Source organism: Trichoplusia ni, chromosome 20 (genome assembly GCF_003590095.1).
Source record: "Trichoplusia ni isolate ovarian cell line Hi5 chromosome 20, tn1, whole genome shotgun sequence".
NCBI classification, from domain to species: Eukaryota; Metazoa; Arthropoda; class Insecta; order Lepidoptera; family Noctuidae; genus Trichoplusia; species Trichoplusia ni.
Genome location: NC_039497.1, coordinates 1,066,516 through 1,089,436, shown reverse-complemented (window position 1 = coordinate 1,089,436; position 22,921 = coordinate 1,066,516). Strand labels below are relative to the sequence as shown.

General features: G+C 34.3%; 1 protein-coding gene across 1 annotated transcript in view; it reads left to right on the top strand.

Moving 5' to 3' along the window:
- Positions 1-22,921, top strand: part of LOC113503653 (breast cancer metastasis-suppressor 1-like protein) — an 84,230-nt gene that overhangs the window by 3,057 nt on the left and 58,252 nt on the right. The window lies entirely within an intron of this gene.

Here is a 22,921-nt window from a genome sequence, read left to right as displayed (position 1 = left end):
CATGTTCAGTGACATGCAACAGACAAAGCATATCTTGAAACACGGTAACGTGTCAAGCTAAGTTCCAGTAACAGAATATTTTATTATCCTGTAAAGTTACCTTCGAATAAATAATATTGACGGGAATGTTATATGCGGTACAATGTTAAGCTTGAATTACTACGTCTCTTGGTTTTTTACAGGTTGAACACACAAGTGTTGGTACATATACTCCATTAGTTCAGGTATTAAAAATAGGTAAACAATCTTATTATAGCGAATCTCAATCTTAGGGTTTTTGTACACAACCATATAAATATATTTAATAAATTACCCACTGGGTTATTTCGGTGGTATGTAAGCTTTCGTTATCATTATTGTGGTTTTAAACTTGTTTATAGACAAAAAGTAAAACCAAGTGATTACCATTTTTAAATACTTAAATAAATGGAGTAGGTATTACTGCCTTTGTGTGTCACATGTTAAGTATAATTTGCCCCAAACTTGACTATAATTTACCAATCAAATTTTTTATTATTTGGTAGAGAATAGAATAATTATATAGATTTTTAGAAGCTAAGGCGCTAAACACGTAATTCATGATTAATCTAAAATCAAGACAGGAGTTTCTAGTTTCTAACAATAATATTGTTTTACGTATCATTTTATCCAAGTCATACTGGTGTAACCTATTTGTATTACAACAACTTGTGTATAACACAAACTTGTGTATTTCACATAAACAAGTTAAAAACGAAATATGCCAAAAATTAAGAGATATCGTCTTTATAGAGATTTGATATTTCTACTGCGTATGCACATTTAGATGTATAAATAAACGAAATTAAAATAATAAGCATTGGTCAGCGAATTTAATAATTAAAACTGATTTTGTAGTTCATAAGCAGTTTGACGAAAGAGTTGTTTCCGTTCCGTGATAGATGGCGCTATCTTAAGCTTTTTTAAAACTTAGTAATGATTTGTACCAACAATAGATGTCGCTAGTAGTTCTTAATTTACCCGTAGCATCGTCGATTGCGTTCGCGAAATATATTTACTAATACGATCTAAAAGGGATTCAAATTAGCAAACCGATGAAATAATTACGAATCAATTGCTAAAAATCTAACTTCTTTGGTAGTAAACAGTAACTATGGATTATTTTACTATAAAAATAAAGAAAATATACCTACTTATTTTAAAAAACTTTTAACAATAATAACCTAGCTTTATCAAATATAAGACGTTGAACTACATTTATAAATAGATTTTCACTATTTCCGATCTTTTACAATAGCTTGCAACTTTTGCACCAACCATGGCGCGTAGGACACCCATAAAAGACTTCAACGCTCGCTATTTGACTATTGTTACACCATAGACTAATGTTTTTTTCATAACTCTAGAACAATAGATATTTGCAGAACCTGCTTAGTAAATGCGATTACTTATTGATAATGTTAATTAATACGAATTAATAAAACAGTGGCGACTTTGTAACGGTTTTATGGCAATTCTTGAGTGAATTATTCATGTAGGTAACCTATTTCAGAATGACTATGGTGGTTTTTTTGATTATATTTTCTTTTTCTTATACCTATATAAAATTAAATTGCTGTTCGTTAGGCTCACTAAAACTCGACAACTTACTGAACCGATTTGGCTTATTTTAGTCTTGACGTATGCTTAGCAGTCTAGGGACCTTCCCTAGATGGTATCTATAAATTCGGAAAATCCGAAAAAAATGATAATATGATAAGAACAAAACCGAAAAATTACCGCGAGATGCGGGTGAAACCGCGGGAAACAGCTAGGTATTGATATTTTTTTTAGGGGTTCCGCACTTAAAGTGTGTAATCTGAATCTTACATGATCCCGTTTTGTCTTACCATTTCAGTGCTAAAGCACAACTGTCTGTCCGATTGTCCGTCTGTCAGTATCGCTAGTCTGATTCGCATTTAACTGTTTTCTATTCCTCGATGTATAGGGTAGAACCCATCAATATTTTAACCCCCTACACCTAGAAAATGAGAAACCTTGGCCGGAAAATAAAACCTTTTTCAAACGAAAACTTCTAAACCCATGTAATGATTTACCTATTAAAGCGCTACAGTGCCATAGATGAACACATACCATATCAGTCAAAGCTTTGAACTCCTCAAAAAAATGATCAAGTTATCAGTTTGTCGTATAAGTACTTATGTTAATGATAGGCGGATGAAGTTTACTAATCCTGTGCTCGGGCCTTACATTTACAGCATATTCATAATTCGTAAATGAACAATGGTAAACTAACGCTTATTTATCGAGATCGCCTGACTAGTTTCATGAGCTTTAAGGACAGCGGTTGGTCCGAAACTGGTCGGGCAATTCCAATAATCACGTTCATAAAAAGTTATAACGTTTTAAAATATACATTATAATATAAAATTCTAATATTATAAACGCAAAAGTTTGTAAGTATGGGTCTTTACGCCAAAACCACTAACGAAACTTGGTACACAGATAGTTTATAACCAGGATTAACACATAATATAGTTTTGAACCCGATTTTATGGTCCCTTGAGATCATTTTTGATTTAGAAATCGTCTGTGAGAACAGCTAGTTATAGTAGTTATAAATAAAAACAAAATAGTTATTTACGCCATAATGACGTCACTATGCAAGCTGTATATGACATACGACAATGGTTCGCTTATTCCTTAGTAAGGACATCCGAAGACGGAAGCCCCACAGCCTACAACCTTCTTATCCGTAAAATCAATAAGACAGCCTTAGGCGAAATTCGAAGGTCGAAACTTGTACTTACCGATAGGCTTGTTAAAACTCCGTGATAACTTTCGATAGTTCTGAAATTGTATGAAGTTTCAACAGTTTTAGCGATTGGTACTTATAGTATAGAGTTATGTCATGAATAAAGTATAATAGATATATTTTTATAATAGTGCGATGTGATAATTAAATGATGCAACGGTTTACTCACGCTTATTTGATAGGATTGCCCGACTAGTGTCCGTCCTAAACGGAGTCCTTAATCATGAGTTGCGACAGCGGGTTTGGCCGATACACACGTGTGAATCATTTAATAAACCACAAAATGCTCGAGCACAATGTGCTTAAAAATCTTTCCTCTATAGGGAATTAGGTATTTTTTATACTAGACATGTTTCTGCCAAACTTAGTGCCTAATATTTTAGGTAAGGCTGAAAATTCTTCAAGAAAACAATATCCGTTTTTGAAAAAAACGTTGTTTACCTTTTTAACTCGCGTCGCAAAAAGAGGGTTGTTATAAGTTACAGACATAGACGTAACTATGTCTGTCTGTTAAAATAAGACCTGACAAATACCTAAGAACCGGACAGATAACAAATGATCATCACACAAACGTGGATGGGAATCGACACGACCTGCGGCATAGCAGTCAGGGCCACTAACCACTACACCAACGGGCCGGTCAATTACTGTTAACAATTATTCCATTACGACTCCTCTTGAAGAAATGACATCTCATTATATTCTATCGTATCTCGTTCGAATTCATATCGAACTTAACCAACATTAATAACTACAAATGCCCGCCATATAACTTTGAAACCTCATACAGCATCCTCTATTGAACGCGATGTCAAACTCTAGAACTCCACAAATGTGATATAGAGTTATGTTCGGTCTCGATAAACTTTGTCGTCTCATTCGATTTACTGTCGACCCAATCGAATACATCTATTGAATTTGTCCCCAACACTGAAATAAATGTTCCTTTTCTTTTTATCGATTCTTTTGTCTGTTTCTGTCTTGTAGCGAATTTTAGTTGGTATAAGAGATATTGAAAAGGACTGCTTATAGAAATCGATTTAAGGGTTTTGTACTTTCAAAGATAGAATCGGAAATCTTATACACTTATTTTGATCTCTGTCTGTCTGTAGAAACGCGTTGAGGTATCATGCTGAAATTTATTTCTATACCTTTGGTCTGCTCTAAAAATCCTACTACTATTATAAAGGCGAAAGTTTGTAAGTATGGATGTATGGCTGTTTGTTACTCTTTCACGTAAAAACTACTGAATGGATTTGAATGAAACTTTACCACAATATAGCTTATACATCAGAATAACACATAGGCTACAATTTTTGAGGTTTCTGATGTGAGGTCGTAAAAGAACTCATTTTTTGCGCTTACATTGCAAACGCTGACTGAATCCTACAAGATAGATAGAAGGCAGGTATAAATTATAACTTATATCTTCTAACCACGCGGACGAAGTCGCGGGCAACAGCTAGTGTGTATATAAAACTTCTAATTCAATGCAATCAAAAGATAGAGCTGTTTATGTCGTTAAAGTTCGATACCCGCAAGGGAATCAAAACCTTCAGGGCTTCCTACTTCACGTTAACACAATTATTGAAAATCTAGCTAAGAATAATACGAATAGTGCCAATTTAATCCAATTTTCATTCATTCATCGTCATTGTAAATAGCAGAATTTGGGCCCAGGTTTGTGTTGGTGCGCGAGTCCGACTAGCTCGCACCCGCAAAAAAACTTCGTAGTTTCTGTCTAGTTCTTCTCGACGGGAATGACATGAATAACCCTCGCCAATAGAAATTCACTTCTTGGGGATTTTTTCAGATGAGGTTTTTAAATCCGTAATTTTTCAAGGTATCGGACGTAAAAAGATTGAAGCGTTTTGTTAGACTACAAACTATATTTTATTTCAATTACTTTCATCTCTTGAAAATACCGAAGGATTATGTGTGAAGCGCTCGACCTTAAGGTTTTTATTAGTGACTATTTAAATAAATAAAATATTTTTAGTTTTAATTTTATTGATTAGGGTTCCGAATTCAATATGTAACGAGGTATACTAAAACACTAGCTGTTGCTCGCGACTTCGTCCCCGTGGGTAGAAGTTATAAGTTACGATTTATACCTGCCCTGTTTTTTTACACATTTTCCATTGTATCTTCGGTCCTATTAGTTGCAGCGTGATGGTTTATAGCTTTAAACCTTCCTCGATTAATGGTCTATTCAACACAAAAAGAATTTTTCAATTTGAGCCAGTAGTTCCTGAGATTAGCGCGTTCAAACAAACAAACTCTTCAGCTTTATATATTAGTATAGATGCACTATGGTATGCAATGTTTAAGAATAACTAAAAAAGTGTAGGTTAATCAAAACCTAATCTGATACCTACTGAAAGTGTACGACTATGCAATACCAAATAGATTACCTTGGGTACCAGTTTAAACACGCAGTAGATTCCAAAGGCTAAAATGTTACTTCGTGGCAAACGTAGGGACTACCTTAATCCACAACCACTTTTCGCGACGTGTCGTGGGTTTCATCACCGCGTAAGTGCGTTTGTGTGATACATGAATGCCGGTTCTGAGTCTGATTGTCTTTGTGCACGTGATTTGAATGTTTCTGAAAACCCCGCGTCACAGAGATTAAATTACTTAATGCGGGAGTCATTTAAAAATAATATACCGATAGCCTTAATTAGTTTCATATCCAAAAAACTAAATAGCTTTGTATGTACATTAGGCTGTCAATGTCTGTTCCTTCATAGAGCAGGGGTGGATGGCCCCTGGTAGATACGGCTAAAAAGGACTGGATTTCTTTCTTTGAATTTACATCGTTGTAAGAGATGTTTTGTAGGGATGAATCTGCAAATGTCAATACTCTTTTTCTTTCCAGTGCCATATTAAAGAAAGAGACCTTAAATTGACTTACTTCCGGACTAAATTAACCTGTACATAAACATACTCCCACAATAAAATGTCCTATATTGAAACATACATACACAGAGAGATAAACCACATATGTATCGCGAACAATGCGTCGTGTCATCGACACTCGGCCATTCATGAAGCTGACGTCACGTCCGGCGAGCATTGTGCGCCCGCGCAGCTCGCTGCCCTGCGCCGCGCTGATATAGCGCTGTTTGTTCTTAATGAAATTGTTTATTGTTTTGTATATGTGGTTAGATGTGTTATTATTCATTCAATTAACATAAGCTTGAATAAGACTGAATAGGGATCTACCGCCTACGACAGTGCACAGGTAGACCTCTTACTGGGTTATGATTGCCAGTTTCTGCTATAACTTTCGGGACTATCGTCTACGTCCAATACAACCCTACTTCATTTTTTAAGATTTTAGCCTTTTTTTTAGGATAAATTATTGTAGCTACCGCGTAGGACAAGGTTTGTGAGACCCACGAACGAAAACCGCCCGCGACTTTTAAGGATTAATTTTCTTCATTCTTGGAGCAGTTGAGAAGAAACAGTCCCTACGAATAATATTGGCGTCATTTGTTTAGCAAAGAGAGGAATGTAGATACTGTAAATATACATTTTCAATTTTCAAGACGATTGTTTTTCTGATTGAATTCTGAGATGATATTTCAACAAATACTTGATAACGATGTTTTAGAGAACTAAATTCGATTATTAATTACGTTACCTGTTTTCATTACTTCAATATTTTTTTATTTCCATCTGAAAAATATATCTGGGTTCTGGGTAATTGTCATAATCGTGTCAAAATATCCGACGTACGTACTAGGTGCGTTCCTAATGGCGAAACAAATATCTATCCACTTTCTGATTAATTGTATAAAACTGGTTAAAACGCGTTTATATGACGAACGTTATATTTTGTTCGTGCTACGGTCTCCTATTAAAATGTGAAATACGTAAGTTATTAAAGCACCGACCGTTTACATCAAAAGAAAACATTTCCCCCAGATCGCTTTAGACTTTTTAACTTTATTTGTTCTAAAGAACTTCGTCTTCGTCCCAACAAATCGGAACTTATTAAAAAGGGGAGGAAATCTCCGATGTTTTGTTTGAAAGTCGGCCGGAGTTGCCAACTTAAATAAAAGTTTCGAAGGCTCCGTAATCTATAGGGAAACTGTATTTTGTTTTCTTTTAAAGCTGTTTTGAGTAAAAGCCTTTGTCGCGTAAAAATGTTTGAGAAGACCAGAGAGGGCACGTTGGTATGGGTTATACTATTTTTTGTGAAGTCGAAGGAAACTCAAAGAAATGACATCACTGCAAGTCCTTTTTTGATTCGCTGAAAATCAACAATTTGTATATTAGAAACGTTAAAGGAATGTTTAGTAATTTGGAATACTTATCTGTTTTTCTTTTTATAAAGATATGATCTATATAAAAAAAAAAACAAAATATTTCGTTAGCGTTAGCTACCCGCGGTTTCAACGCTGAAAAAATATTCGACTAAAATAGGCTATCAATTAAACTCTTACCTGAGAAATCGAACGTTTTCATTGATAAATTTATTTATTTATTAAAAAGTTTTCTTCCAACATTTTATTTAACCTGATATATTACGATCTTCAAACTGTGGTTAGATTTTCTTGCAATATTTTTAGAACATCGTGGGGGAGGACAATATATTACGAACAGGCGTTCCCTTTAACTCCAAATTAGAATCGACACTCATTCAACATAATTAAGAATTCTTTAGTTTCTTTTCGTATATTTGTTTAACGATTTAATTGAATAATCATTCAAGATCCTACTTCATTTTATAATGAATGTAATTTATTAGTAACTGCGACATGCTAGGTTATCTATATAGGGTACCTTGGTTTTGTAATAAATAACGTATATAACAACGTGTTTGCGAAAATAGTTACAGAAAAGGTTTTTAAAAATAAAATTGGTGTACATATTAATATCAAATACATGTTTACTTGTGTTAGTTAATACGAAATACAGTTAAAATCAAAATTTATGCAAAGTGAGATCAATCTCAACTCAAAATAAACATGAAACTTGTTAAATCGTACGACATGTTTTACGATTGCACACGTTAATACAATCAAGTTCTAAAAAAATCTAAGATTCATCCTACTATGCCTACTAATATTATAAACGCATTAAATTTATATGTTTGGATGTTTGTTCCTCTTGCACGAAAACCACTAAAAGGATTTAGACGAAACTTAGTACACTGACAGTTTATAACCAGGATTGAAGACTATTCGATTTGTAGCGGGCAGTAGCCATATGCAACAGCTAGTTCAGTATGTTTTAGTACCTAATACTTTTCTTAACCTGAAGGGTTATATATATATATATTCCGAACTTTAACTTCTATATAATCCATATCTATACTCTATACTAATATATAAAGCTGAAGAGTTTGTTTGTTTGTTTGAACGCGCTAATCTCAGGAACTACTGGTCCAAATTGAAAAATTATTTTTGTGATGAATAGACCATTAATCGAGGAACGCTTTAGGTTATGAACCATCACGCTGCGACTAATAGGAGCGAAGATACAATGGAAAATGTGAAAAAACAGGACGGGTATAAATCATAACTTATATCTTCTTCTACCCACGGGAACGAAGTCGCGGGCAACAGCTAGTATAATATATAACATAATTACATATATGTTTATATAAACGTAGCTCCGGCAATTAATGGTTGAGTGTAACAAAATGACCCCACATTATTCGGAACAGTACCGTGGCCCGAAACGGGTTCAACGGCCCGTGGGTCAACGGCCGCTCGTACGTTTTCAGACGTCAGCGTTATACATTGTGAAGGGCTTTTGAACTTATTTTTTTCATTAATTTATTAATTCTTTTGTTTGAAAACGATAGGTTTTTGCACGAGCTAAACTTTAGTGGTGAAGTTTTTAAAAGTTGGGTACATATTTCGGTGTATCTTTTTATTTCAGCATAAGTAAATTTCTTTCTTAAGCATATACCTATATTAATATTAAGCTTGCTATTGTTTAAATTTGTAAATTAATATATGCACCTTTATTTCATGTAAAATTACCGTAAAAGTCAGTAACCGTTATGTTGCATTTAGCATGTAACGAGAAGAGATTTTTTTTTCTTAAATTCGAATTGATTTATTGTGTCTTAATCATGTACATTTTTAGGTTGATTTGGCTGTCTTATGCTAGCGTATTGTAATATTCCAGGTTGTTTTTAAATTATTGATTAAAGTCGAATATATTGAAGTAAGTAATCACGTAGAAATTTATTGTTTATTATTTTGTAAAATCAGATTTTTATTTTCTCAGTCCTTATCCTAGTATGCATCTAAAGTATTTGAGTACTTTATTCTTAAATTTAAAAAAATTTAAGAACTGCCAAAAAAGTTCATGTAAGTAAACGAACTTATATGTTGTGTACTCTCACGCATATAAATACTTCTAAACAAGTACGTAAGTACTGACGTATCAATCAGCAAGTATTTTATCGTCGAGGTCAAAAACCTTAAGTTTCATATTGTTTTCAACTTTCGTTGATAATTATTGTTTTTGATTATAAAAGTAATTTTACTGCGCTTGTGTATACTGCTTTATGTTCAAAGCCAAATAATTCCTAGTTCTCGTAGTAAAGTTAGTTTTCTTTTAAGGGTGAGTGTACACTAGATAATTTACATGTAACAGAGCAACGAGACGCTTTATAAGTTCTAGTGTATTAGAATTAAAAAAAGTGTTCAGTATGTGATAATTGTTCTGATTAAGTTTTTCGACTTTATTTGGCTACGTTTAGTAAGGCCGAAGAGAAGAGAATCCCGGGACATGGCTTGTTGGTTATATGTAGTAACTAGCTATTGCCCGCGACTTCGTTCCCGTGGGTAGAAGATATAAGTTATGATTTATACCTGCCCTGTTTTTTCACATTTCTTCACATTTCACATATCTTCGCTCCTATTAGTCGCAGCGTGATGGTTTATAGCCTAAAGCCTTCCTCGATTAATGGTCTATTCAACACAAAAAGAATGTTTCAATTTGGACCAGTAGTTCCTGAGATTTGCGCGTTCAAACAAACAAACAAACAAACTCTTCAGCTTTATATATTAGTATAGATAGATTTACAATTTCTACATCCTTTATTATTATTTATGGGCTTTCAAAAGCTCTTGACGGCACAGTTCTCTTTAAATAACTAAACCCTTGTTGAGTGTTTTGACCTTTACCCATCGTATTCAGTACCTGTTCAATTTTCTTTTCAGGAGTTGATAGGGCGTGCATTTCATTTTAACACTTAATTCTTTATTCCTGCTTTGTGAATAGTTCTTTATGTAGCTACTATGACAGTTTAGAATATTAATAAATTAGGAGGTATCTCTTCTCATTACGGATAAAAAGGTTTTTATATATTTCTTCATGTATTGCCGTCGAGTCTATTCTTCGAAAAGAAGTTAGACGCCTAGGATGCCTGTCAATTGGTTAGTTGTACAACATGATTATTAATACTGTTTTATGCAGTCATCTGTACGAGAAAAAATCTTCGTTATTTTGTTTTATATAAGCAATATATATATATGGCGAAAAAAGTAATATTATGTACGATTGTAAAATATAAGATGTCTTTCACTGTCTTTAATATTTCTCCCCATACCAAATGATATCCAAATCGATCTGTATACAATTCTACACAAATTGAATCTATGTAACATTCACTCCATATTCTATAGTCCACATTATGTTAAGTATTTTGGCACTAATTCATTTGTTCGCTGGAGTCGAGGGCGTTATTTTTCTGGGTCGGTCAATGGAGGTCAAACACTCGCATATAAATTAAACATGTCTTTAGCCATGACTGGGGAAAACCTAGCATAAATACTTGGTATTTAATACTGGAGAATGTTTCGTAGAAAGAATTAAAAAGGGTGTTTATGCTGTAATGCTACGTGTAAAAATACTGCTTGTATTATTAACGTGAAGTTTTTGAATGGATGAATGTTTGTTACGCTTTTACGCAAAAACCACTGGACGGATTTGGACGAAATTTGGTATACAAATATTTTAGAATTTGGATTAACACTTGCGATAGTTTTTATTCTTTGATTTTAATTACTTGTGGGATAATTTTCGATTTGTAATGGGCGGAGCCGCTGTCAACGGCGAGTGGTTTTCAGGTTCCATACATTACTGGAATACGAGTAAAATCTAAGCCTAACAGTAGGTTTCTATTCTTGCTATTCTAGGTTCAACTTCCAGTCTTACCGTATTGTGCTAATATCGCACGAACCTACAGCCTGTCAGATTAGCGACTAGTGATAGCCCAGTGGTCGGACCCTTGGACTAGTTGGACTGTCATGTCAAAGGTTGCAAGTTCGAATCCAGGCATGCACTATAGTCTTTTTTATTCATGTGCGTATTAGAAGTAACAATCACATGCTTACAACGTTTTGAAAGAGTTGTTCAAGTGTTTGTTAAATTTTTTCCGAGGTTCAGACTTGTGGCACCAGGTTGTAAAGCAACTATACGAAAGGAAGAGAAGACCATAGATATGTCATTATATTTAAATAATACTGTTTCGGTACAGTAATCAAATAACTTACCATTAAATTTAGTGTCTATACTATCTATGTGCGTGTGACTCGAATGCTTGTGAAACCCCATGCGATACAAAAGACTTATGAAATTCGTGAGTGCGGGAGTCGTAACAAAAAAGTATACTAGAAAGTTAATATGTTATTTCTACGTGAATAATTAAACAAACTCCTACAAAATTCGTAAAAATAAAAACAATTTCTTATTTTATAACTATTTTATTGTATAACTAGTTTTCTCTATTTTTCCTTATCAAATCTTATGTTTAACGTTTTCCCTCCCTACCTTCTCTAAATGAGGCGTAAAGTTCCGAGTGTAAATAAAACTAGAATAACACAGTTTTCCGCGTATTTTCCAACGTAGACTAAACATGTTTGTGATTTTCATAACACACGATAGTTTTATAGTTGCGAAGATGAAATGTTCTTGAAATGTATGTAAATAAAGTGTGAATGTTTTTAAACCAACTATGTTATAGATTGGATGCAAAATTGAACCGTAATTTTATCATTTATAAAAAAAGGGTAAGGTTATTGTTTACGGTTATCGACGAAGTAAATTTCCTTCGAACGGTTTTATTGCCTTCAAACCTGTAAAGACCTTATTATTTGACTTTGCCCCCGCTATGATTATTATTGATAAACTTCATTAAATAGATACGTATTTAATAAATTCATAATTATAAAAGTTAGTCATCATCCCTGGGGGCAACATCCTATGTTAATTCATGAGTATTATTTCACTGCTGTAGGCGGACTAACGTACATACAGAGTAAGCGGATCGCTACCAGTTATTAAGTTAAAGTTTATATAAGGTCCGGTAAAGAAGTTGTTAAAAAATATTATCTGACTGGTTATTTAAAAAAAATATATTAAAAAAAGAGGAGATGCCTTGGTCGTTTTACTCACGCGTAGTTATCGGTATCGCCTAACTAGTTGCGGCTTCTGTTGTGGTGCAAGTCGAGCAAGTCGCGATAGTTCGACTTGCAAAACTAGTCGATTCCAACAAAAACGCGTGAGTAAACTGAAGAAATATATATTATATCTCTTTTTCTTCTTATGTATAAAAATGAATTGCTGTTCGATAGTCTCGCTAAAATCTTGAAATATTCTTAGCAGTCCAGGAAAGGATTAAACGGTGATAAATTATGAAAAAGTTGCCTTGTATCATCGGCTGTTAAGCTTTTTTTTCTTTTTTTTTCTTTTCAGCTGTTACTTTTCCACTGCTGGGCAAAGGCCTCCCTTAGATACTTCCACTCTGTCCAGTCTATTGCTTTTGCCATCCACTGTTTGTGGTACTCATCCAGTTCGTCGCGCCATCTCATTCGAGGCCGTCCTCGTCGCCGTTTTATGTTAAGCTAGTTAAATATAATTTATAATTATATTTATAATTATATTTAACTAGCTTAACGAAAGTTATATAACAATAAAAAGATAAGAAAAAATATATACCAATAATATAAGATAAAATATACATCCATTTTACTTTTAGTCCGAGGAAATCCCGTTACACGCGATTTACATTCAGAATTTGTTATTTAGTTTTTACTTCAACATATATTTTGATATAAATAAAAGATAAGTTCATGGCCATTTCAAAGTTAAGGAAACGGTATCAAGAAATGTCATCTCAGCATTCTATAACAGTCCAGCACAGTTGCATAGTTTATGCTAATAGCGCTTAAAGATAATAATTGTTAATATTCTATTTATATTTTATGAAATACTCGTTTTTGCCCGCTAGTAAGTTTCGCTTGGTTGTCGGTTATAGTGTAAAATAGCTTTGGATAAGGAATGAAGAAAAAGAAAGCAGGTAGTTTCAGACTCCTATTTTCTAAACCTGAACTGCCGTGCAACGTCTTCCGCGTGTCGTAAGAGCGTGGCAATGAGATCAATTTATCTATATTATGTCTTTATACCTTTTCGGAAAGGCAGTGGGTAGTAAAAGACTTTTGACTAACCCTCAACCCGCTTGCGTTTGGCCAGTGCGTAACAATGCATTGCCCTTCATCTCAAAAGCCTATACAGCCTGTTACTAGCGCTTATTAAAGTTGTTAATGAAGTTTCTTGCCGGTTCTTCTGTATTGGAATGACGTTTCGAAACCTCGCAACTGGTCACTTGATTAAAGATCAAGTGACCAGTTGCGAGGTAACATTAAATTAATTAACATTAAATAAATTAAAATTAACGTTTTTTAAGTATCCACTTGGAAGTTTCTTTTTTTATTTTATTTTCTTTTGCCTTATATTTTCCTAAGCTCTGCTTTTATCCGATTTCAAACTTACAGGTTGCATGAATATTGTAATTTACACAAACATGAATTCTTCTGAAAGATAATTTACGTTGTAGTGTATTATTAGGTAGGCCAGATTTTATAACTTCTTCGACCTATTTCGGTATTCTAAATTGACATAATTTCTGTAACTTTTCTTTTATAAAAAAGCCGATCCACGGTCGATTACGTCCAAATAAAACAATAACGATTTTTCTCTATATGACAGAATCCTATTACCCATCCTAAAACCCGCCAAAGTTATAACATAAATAAATTAACTAATCACGGCTCGCCGACTGAAAATCCGCATTTAAGTAGTGATGAAGCAATTCGCATGCAATCCGTCTGCCCGATGGTTGTCGTGGGACAATAGCAGTCCACTTGCAGGTCCTCGCGCGCCGCCTGCATACAAAATGGATCGCGAATAGGACTGCAGTGAATTACCGTTTAGCTTTTATTGAGGCGCTAGCTTTTTATAGATGGAAACAGGGATCTGAGAAAGAACTTTATTTATAAGCGACTTCAAAAAAAAGGTTCTCAGTTTGATCGTTAAAAGTAGTTGTTGTCATGTACGGTTTTTGTTTTATTTGAAGTACATAATTGTATTTTTTGGGCAAGCATTTGTGAGATCCACGAATGCTTGTTCCGAGTTTTAGTGTCGTTGGGCATGTGATTTGAATGTTTGTGAAACCCCCCGCGACATAGATAAGGTTAAAAAAGAATTATTGTGGTTTCTTGTAATTAAAAATAAAATATTAATGTTAAATTCTTGATATCCAGGATACGCTTGCATTGTCTCTAATCTGACAGTAGGCCTGAATGAATTTTGGTAAACTGAAAAGATGACTAACTGACGAAGAGATATTAAGACTAGCTTTCAAAACCTCTTTTAAATGCCTAAAAGTTAAAACCTTGCCCATATATGTGTGCAAAGACAACGAATCACAATTGACCGTTTTGTTTTAATTGCTCCACGAACGAGAAAGTTTAAGTTTAAATTGTAACCGAACGCTGAGAAAGTTGTTGTCAGCCATCTTGTGAATCTAATGTTACTCTGACCTGCCCTGAACGGTGTATCTATTTCATCTCGAAAAATTCACGAGATCCATGAGAAATTCAATTTATTTTTGAATTCTCTATTTTCTGTATAAATACAAAACATTAGAGTATCTCGTTAAGTAAAATGGATGGGAATTTCGTAGTTCATAGTTCATGTTTAGTGTTGATTATTTTACATAATGTTTGAATTATTTTGGTAACAAAAAATTTAAGCAAACTCTGTATATGTTCGATATTTTGCAGTAAAAGGCTTTTGTTATTATAAAAGAAGATACAGTAGTTAAAATATTATAAAACTTGTAAGACTTCATTTCGATAAGTTGCAAACTTTGTAATTTGTAAACAATCCATCTGCATTGATGCATGTTTAAATACTCCATTAGTTAAAGCATCTACTTAAAAATGTAAAAATCTTGATTTGTCGTTTTATAGCGTAGCAAGGCTACCTAATTAATGCTAAAAAATTGTATGTGATGTCTATTTTATATTATAGCCATGCGGATGCCTGCAACAGCTAGTAGTCATATAAACCTTATTGTTAACTTGTAAAATTCATGAAAAGGGCGAAACGACTAACGAATAACAATTTAAGCCTATAATGTAGTATGTTTTATTAAATAGGTTTATACAAATATTTAGAACTAGATTACATACTTTGTTTCAAAAACACACGATTGTAAACAGGCTATAACACAAAACTTTAACTTATAGCCCAGAAATATTTAGAAGTGTCTTCATCGATTCAGCCTATCTAGGTCCGAGGCCTAGATATAAACCTCCAACAAGTTGCTCCACAACACCAGTTAATCTTCCTTTTACACATTTCTTACTAGTATAATCTATATCTATACTCTATAATAATATATAAAGCTGAAGAGTTTGTTTGTTTGTTTGAACGCGCTAATCTCAGAAACTACTGGTCCAAATTGAAAAAATATATTTATATAATTATATAAATTTTGTGTTGCATAGACCATTCATCGAGGAAGGTTTAGGCTATAAACCATCACGCTGCGACTAATAGGAGCGAAGATACAACGGAAAATGTGAAAAAAACAGGGCAGGCATAAATCAAAACTTATATCTTCTACTCACGGGGACGAAGTCGCGGGCAACAGCTAGTATCTTATATTCCTGAAGAAAGAAATACCAGAACACTAATAAAACCGTAATGGAAATTAAAAGTATTAAAGTCTCGCTGTCTCTGTTCTACGAATTCAATTCGATTTGCTTTTCCGTGAAAAATCTTCTCTCACATAAATTACTTGTAGATTTTTTCCCCTCTACTGAATTATAACTTCCGAAGTCTTTTTTCATATTGCTTATGAGTAAAAAAAGCCTTGAGAGATGATAAAACTTGTCAGATCGTTACATAGAAGGTTGAAAGGATTTGTCGAAAATTCACGAATTCCTTCCTTCCATTCCTTCTATTCTTAAGTTGGTCGACGCAACATGCTTTTTCCGTCCGTTCATCATCACATTTCAGTCTTAATTACTATTTATATACGTCATACACATTGACCATATCGTTTTTCAATCTTATACATGAGTAAGCTAACTTAGCTAACTTATAAAAAGATTTATTCCACGAGATTGTCTTACCAATTTCGACTTTATTGCTACACATCTAGAAACTTGTCCCAATAGAGTCGAAAGTCGAAGGTCGAATGAAATGACCGAAAATCGTTTTATTTAAAAACGGTTTTCTTTTCGGTTAGTTCGAAAGCCTTCATATGTGATGGACTTACAACTCTTGAAATGCTGAATAGCAATCTGAACTTTATACGTTCCTAAATGTCGCTGTCGAAGTCAGAGAATAGAATTAAAAAAAAAGCATATTTGTATATTACGAATTAAAACTGATTGACCTTTCAGTGTAAACCCTAATGTTAGCTTTAAAATATCTATTTTTAGTCATTTATTGAATAACGTTTTATTCACAAATAGTAATAAATCCGCCTCATGATTATCTTAACCTATTCTACCTACTGTAGTTGTGAACATTAGTTCTCAAAATTACTTATTGTCAAGGACATCGTTAAAAAAATTCAACACGCACCCGGGTTTAATTAGGGTTCTTAAGTACCTAAGGGCCCCAAAATAGATGTACCCAAAGTCTGTCCGTCTGTCTTTCCGTCCGTCCATCAGCAGGTTGTATCCCAAGAACCGTGATAGACGGTTGAAATCTTCACAGAAGATGGATCAAAGCTGCCGCTTTAACAACGAATGAATATTGACTTTCAGCAATAATTTATTAAGACCAAAAATTTTGTTAGTGGTCGACAAATGTATTTCGTACATACGTAATTACTAAATCGGATTCTATCTTCGTTTGAAATACGTAGAAGTTCTAGCTACTTTCTACATTGTGTGTTTGTATATGTAACCTCTGTGCTGATTTAGTTGTGACCCAGTTTCTATGTACACCACCCATTGTCACCGTCTTATGTAAACAGATATCCGACTAAGCTTCTTTTGCCTTGTAGTTACAACTATAATAAATCTAGTACAATTTTTCCTGTTTTTTTTTCAAAGTTTTATTTCGTTTGCATTGAAAAAGACACGCTTTCACAATCAAATATCTCATCATAAAGTTCCCATAAACAATATCTGTTAATCTCATTACGTTTCACTTTGTATTTCAACATACTGACGTCATCGTCAATCAGAGACAAAACCTCTACGTAGCGTCGCTATAGAATTTTATTTCATATATTTTCGCGTTGAAACGACGAGGATTAACGTTATTAAAACATATAACGTAAACACGTGTCACAACCTCAGTGTTTATATAAATAGCCAGTCCGTGGGCTTATGTCCTAACCTTGTGAAGATCACGACGGTCTGCCAAGTTGACAGATAGATGGCGCTACGGGTACCGAAAAGTTTACGCTCCGCGACAGTTTTCAGGTTACGTCATTATTTACCATTTGTCACTTTGTACGCTTATATAAAGTGTTTTTATTGTATTTTATTTATGGTACAACGCTTTTGGATGCGTGCAATCTAATTTTCGATATCCTAAACATCTTCGATTCGATTTTAAAGCTGACTCTGTTCGAACCTGTTATCTTATCTACAGATATATTATGTATTCAATTATTCCGTATTGAAATGCGCAATTACTGGGAACGGACACGTTTATTGGTTCACTATATTTGTATCGAGTAATGCGCATAACAATTGACGCGTCACTCGTAATTAGATTACAGTTGAAATGAGTGTGAATCTTAATAAATGCACTGTTCAGACTTCAATGGATGACACCTAGGCATTAGTATGCAGTAAAGTAGACAATACTCACTAAGAAAATGTCAGTGTTAATGTAAGAATGAGAAACGTGGACTATGTACAACAAGGCGAGCGCGGTAACAACTATCGAGGTCGTTAGAATCGTTATTCCGGGTCAAATAAGATTAGATTAACACGCTACATTGAGAAATATTCAGCTTAAGTCATTGTAGAGCCAACATCTCTACTAAAATGCATACAAAAAACATAAAACTCTCAATCCCACAACGAAAACATAAACCATAGAAGGATGTTCGCTGGGTATAATGCTCCATAAACAAGGTCCTCAAATTAATATCTGTCGACAAAAGGAACATACAAAATGGCTGCCGCAAATAAGCCGCGTAGCGTTTCTGAAAGCGTCTGTCTACGGGCGCTTGCGTCTCGCTCTGGCTTCGTAGAATCTGTCGCGCGGGAAAGGGACGGCGATGGTACCCCGTGGGGCCTCGTGTCAAGGTGACGTACCCTCGCGCATGCGCTCTCGCAAACTTGCGCTCGCGCGAGGTTGTGCCAAATTGCGAATTTTATTTTATAGCTGATGAGAGTTTTATATTGTACTTAACTATGTTCTTGCCCGGCGTTGCTCGGAACATTTCTTGTGTCTGTTTCACGTAATAATATCAATTATGTATTGCTATAACGTTATTAGAGTAGAAAAATTGGTATTTCATTAAACAATACTGAATAATGTATTTGGCTTTTACTAATAAACGATTTTCCTCCCATTATACTAAACTTAAACTTGGATTTGAAACAAAGTGATGCATAAGAAACAGTTACTTTCTCTGAATAATAATGTCTAAAATTCCAATAGAATTGATTTCGCTTCGAGACTGAAATCATTTTGCTAACACAACATTGTTTTACGTATATTTCAATTTTAATCAACCCAAATTTTAAGTAAGTTATAATTATAACAGATCTCTACTCAACTGTTACGATTAGTAATGAGTGATGGCGGACAAACTGTTTACTTTATTTTGTCGACATAAAACAATTGACTTAATATATTGTTTCTATGTTAATATAAGTGTACTTTAAACTGTTTGTCTTGTTAGATACACGTAGTATTATGTTATTCAGTGTCCTTGGTAACAACGAAATGACTCGGATTGTAATGAGAGCATAATTAGTGACCTAATCAGTAATGATGCGATCATTGGAATCCGAATCATGTGGATTTTTTTTAGGATATTTACCAGAGGGGTTATTATGGATCCCTATTTCTAACGCTCCGCTATCTGAACGTTTGGTCCGATCAAATCTGATCTGTCACCAGGTTATATAAAACGCGATAGTTGGAGCTTATTTTTTTTATTATTCATATTTGGAAATGGCAAAACTAAGCTGATGTGACGATCCTGTGAGATATGTTGGCGCACGTGGCGAGAAATTGCAGTAGGTAGCTAGAGATGTTTGAAAAGAGAAGTCACTGTCACTCTTGCTAAGCAGTGAGATGATTTTTTTACGACTAGCCCCCTGTGTCTTGCTGGGCAAAGGCCTCCCCCAAATCTTTCCACAATTCTCTGTCCTGGGCCTCATGGAACCTGCCCGTGCGGTAACCGTTAAGATCATCACACCACCGCTTCCTAGGCCTCCCACGGCAATGCCGTCCATCCACTGGCTCCCATAGTGTGGTGACTGTGGCCCAGCGATCTTAGCCCATGGGCCAGTGTGATGTTAAGTAAACTAAATAAATCGAGTCTAAGCAACAGTTAGTACCGTTAATAATTAGTTGGGTGTCCAGTTTTTTGGCAAATTTTTAGCCTACTATTACGGAATCTTCAATATCCGAATAAGTTGAGTTTAGGTATGTAATCGTGTTTTAAGAGATGAATTCACAAACGACAACTTTGCTTAATGATGTTCTTACGTCTACTTGTCTCATCATTTATATTGAAAGTGATAAACATGGCATAAAACGTTACAAAATTAAAAATAAATCTAAAACAAATCAAACAATAAACATAATCAAAATCTCATAAACTAAGTTAAGATATTTTACCTTGCAACGTGAAAAAGTTATATCTGTATAAATATCTACACCTTATATTTATTTTAGGTCTAGCTCGTGCCTCACTTAAGCGTATAAAGGTTATTACAAAGCCTAGAAAAACCTTTTTAAATAAACGATGTTTGCTTTGAAAAACTGTGTTCCTACGGACAATGTTTGATGAAAATCTTTTCTATTTGAATTATGACCATATAGTCCTCCGTATCGTTTTCGATAACGGTGACCCTTGGCAATTCACTTTCTAGCGTGATGTGACCAGCTAGACCGAGTTTGGATCTAAACAATAATCAGTCGCAAGCACTGCAGTAAAGTTGACACGCATAATTGAGAGTATAGGTGCACGACGGCTTTGGCCTCTCTTTTTGGGCTATGAGCATGGAAATGGCATGATATGAACTTACAATCTAATCTGATTTACCGACTGCAGGGCATAAACCTCCCTTTGTCCATGCCATACTTCTCTGTCTTGTGCCCATCCATTTAACCTGCTTCTGCTTTTTCAGTAAGATCTGCCCATCTCGTCCTGTGCGTACCAGCATTTCGTATACGGGTGTTAAATTAACTAAGGATTTGCTTAACCTTCATACTGGTAAGACGATTCACTGCTCTATCAAACCTTATTTTTTTCTATTTAAATCAATAAATAAAATAAATGCGGAAACCATAACATTCATTGTTCTGACCCCAAAGTAAGTTGCTAGAGCACTTGTACTATGGAATTCAGATACAACGAAGGTACCACAATTTATATAAGTTATAAATAGGAAATAAGTAAGTAAGTGAAGCCTTATTCTGTTTGCCTTCCCCGACCACCACATAATTAAAACACATCTTCGAGTCAAATAATTTGCATCGAATGCTATTTAGGGTTTAGAGAGCGTTGTACGGACACGGTTTTCCATCAGTTTTCTTACTACATTCTAAATGTCGTTGAAGGTCGCCTCTCCGACTGCATACATATCTGAAAAATATTAGTTTAAGAAGCGGTGGTAGGTCAGTATGCTATAATCCATCTCTTACTCGCCACACCGTGTAAGGAATAGAAACTTCATCATCATCATGAGCCCATATTCTTCCACTGCTGGACATGAGCCTCCCCTATTGTAGTCTCTTATCCCTTGTGTAGTCCCTTATTCTGTGCAGGTTTTATAGGGTATTAAACATTTCTGCTTATTGTTTGTCAAAGTAAATAACAACGTTCAAAAACGTTAACCATATGTTTACCTGTTTTGTCCAAGTTTAATTTTTAGTTTTTAAAAGTATAATGCGGCTATGTGTACAGATAAGTGTCGTATTAACTTCACAATAATGTCGGTTTAAAATGTAATAAACAACGCTTACGGAGGTCGGTTAAAAGAGACACTTTTAGTAATAAAACTTAAGCATATGTAACTCTTATAAATCTTAAGATAAAAGCCGGTTAAGTGCGAGTCGGACTCGTGAGGGTTTCGTATACATAAGCTAAACATATACAATTCGGTTAGGCGAAAAATAACCCTAAAAATTGTTTCTCCTAACTGTACTAAAATGGTAGTAATATAGATTATTGTTTTACTACTGCCCGATTTTCTATTTTTCCCCAATTTTATTTTGCTGTATTACTTTCACTCAGATATGTTTTTATTGAACACAAATATGTAGGTATATAATATCTGATTATTTCATAGTCTCTAAACATTGTTCTATCTTTCCCTAGAAACTTAGCTTTCGTTCTTAGTCGTGTCACAATTAAGCACTAGTGTCCCGTTCCAGAGTACCAACTTGATTTCAAATCGTTTCAAATTCGATTCTAAGGCTTGCAAGCTTACATGCCAGACCTACATGATAAAAATGATCCGAATGAAAGCAAGTTTTCATTTAGCTATAGAAAAATGTTTCGATTCTAAACAGTGCAGGCTTTTTGCTCTACAACCCAGTCTTACATGATTAAAATGAAATGCAAATTTTCATTTCGCTAAAGAAAAATGTTTTTTCTTTTCTAAATCCTCAATCTAGTTTAATTAAAAAATAAAGTACGATTTTTTTCTCCCGTTAACACAAATTGACCGTTTGATCAATTTTGCCACGTTATACTATCCACAGTTATTTAATTGTGAATAGAAAAACGTGGCATCACTTGTATAAATATAATTATATGGTTAATTTTGCGGGGATGTCGCAAGCCCTGTCTAAACTTTGAAGCAATTTTTTGTAATAAAACCTATTCACGGGACGAAATGTAAAGACAAATAACTAGTAGACATAGTCAACCAAAATTCGTCTACTCCCATCTCACACCTTAAATGTAACATTATCTCAAATGAAACAACTAAAGGGCTTTTGACATTCACAAAACAGATGACGCACGAGTAACAGACACCTTCAGTTGACCTTAAATGTAAAGAATGATCGAGTTACATCGCATTTATAACTTCTTATTTGATGACGTACATGTACGTGTCACAATGACTCCTGCGCAATTGTCACCCGATTTCAAACTCTATTCAATTGTTCGAATATTGAAAATTGAATGTGTTTTCATGATTTATTGCGAGGATTAGAAAGTCGCTCTCAAATACTGATTATTTTTTTTATTTGTTACAATACAATACAATATACTTTATATGTGAAATATGGGTATTACAGGGTGTTACAAATTATTTAGGAACGCCATATTCAGGTACAATCCATGCAAAAACAAAACACGTTAAAATTGTCTTCAGATGGGATTCATAAGTAAACATGCTCAATATTTTATTGCGTTAATATAGACATCGTGTTGCACCCTGTCGGGTACAGCGTAGGATATCTATACGAGAGAGAAGGGAGATCACTGAAGGTTTACGTCTAACACTAAAAATATAGGTATATAGTACATTACGTGGCATGGCACCATGTAACTATTCATTTGTATATAATCCTGTACTTATGTGGTGTGCAATAAAGAATATTCTATAGATCTATATACGTTATTTTTTCTAATACTAT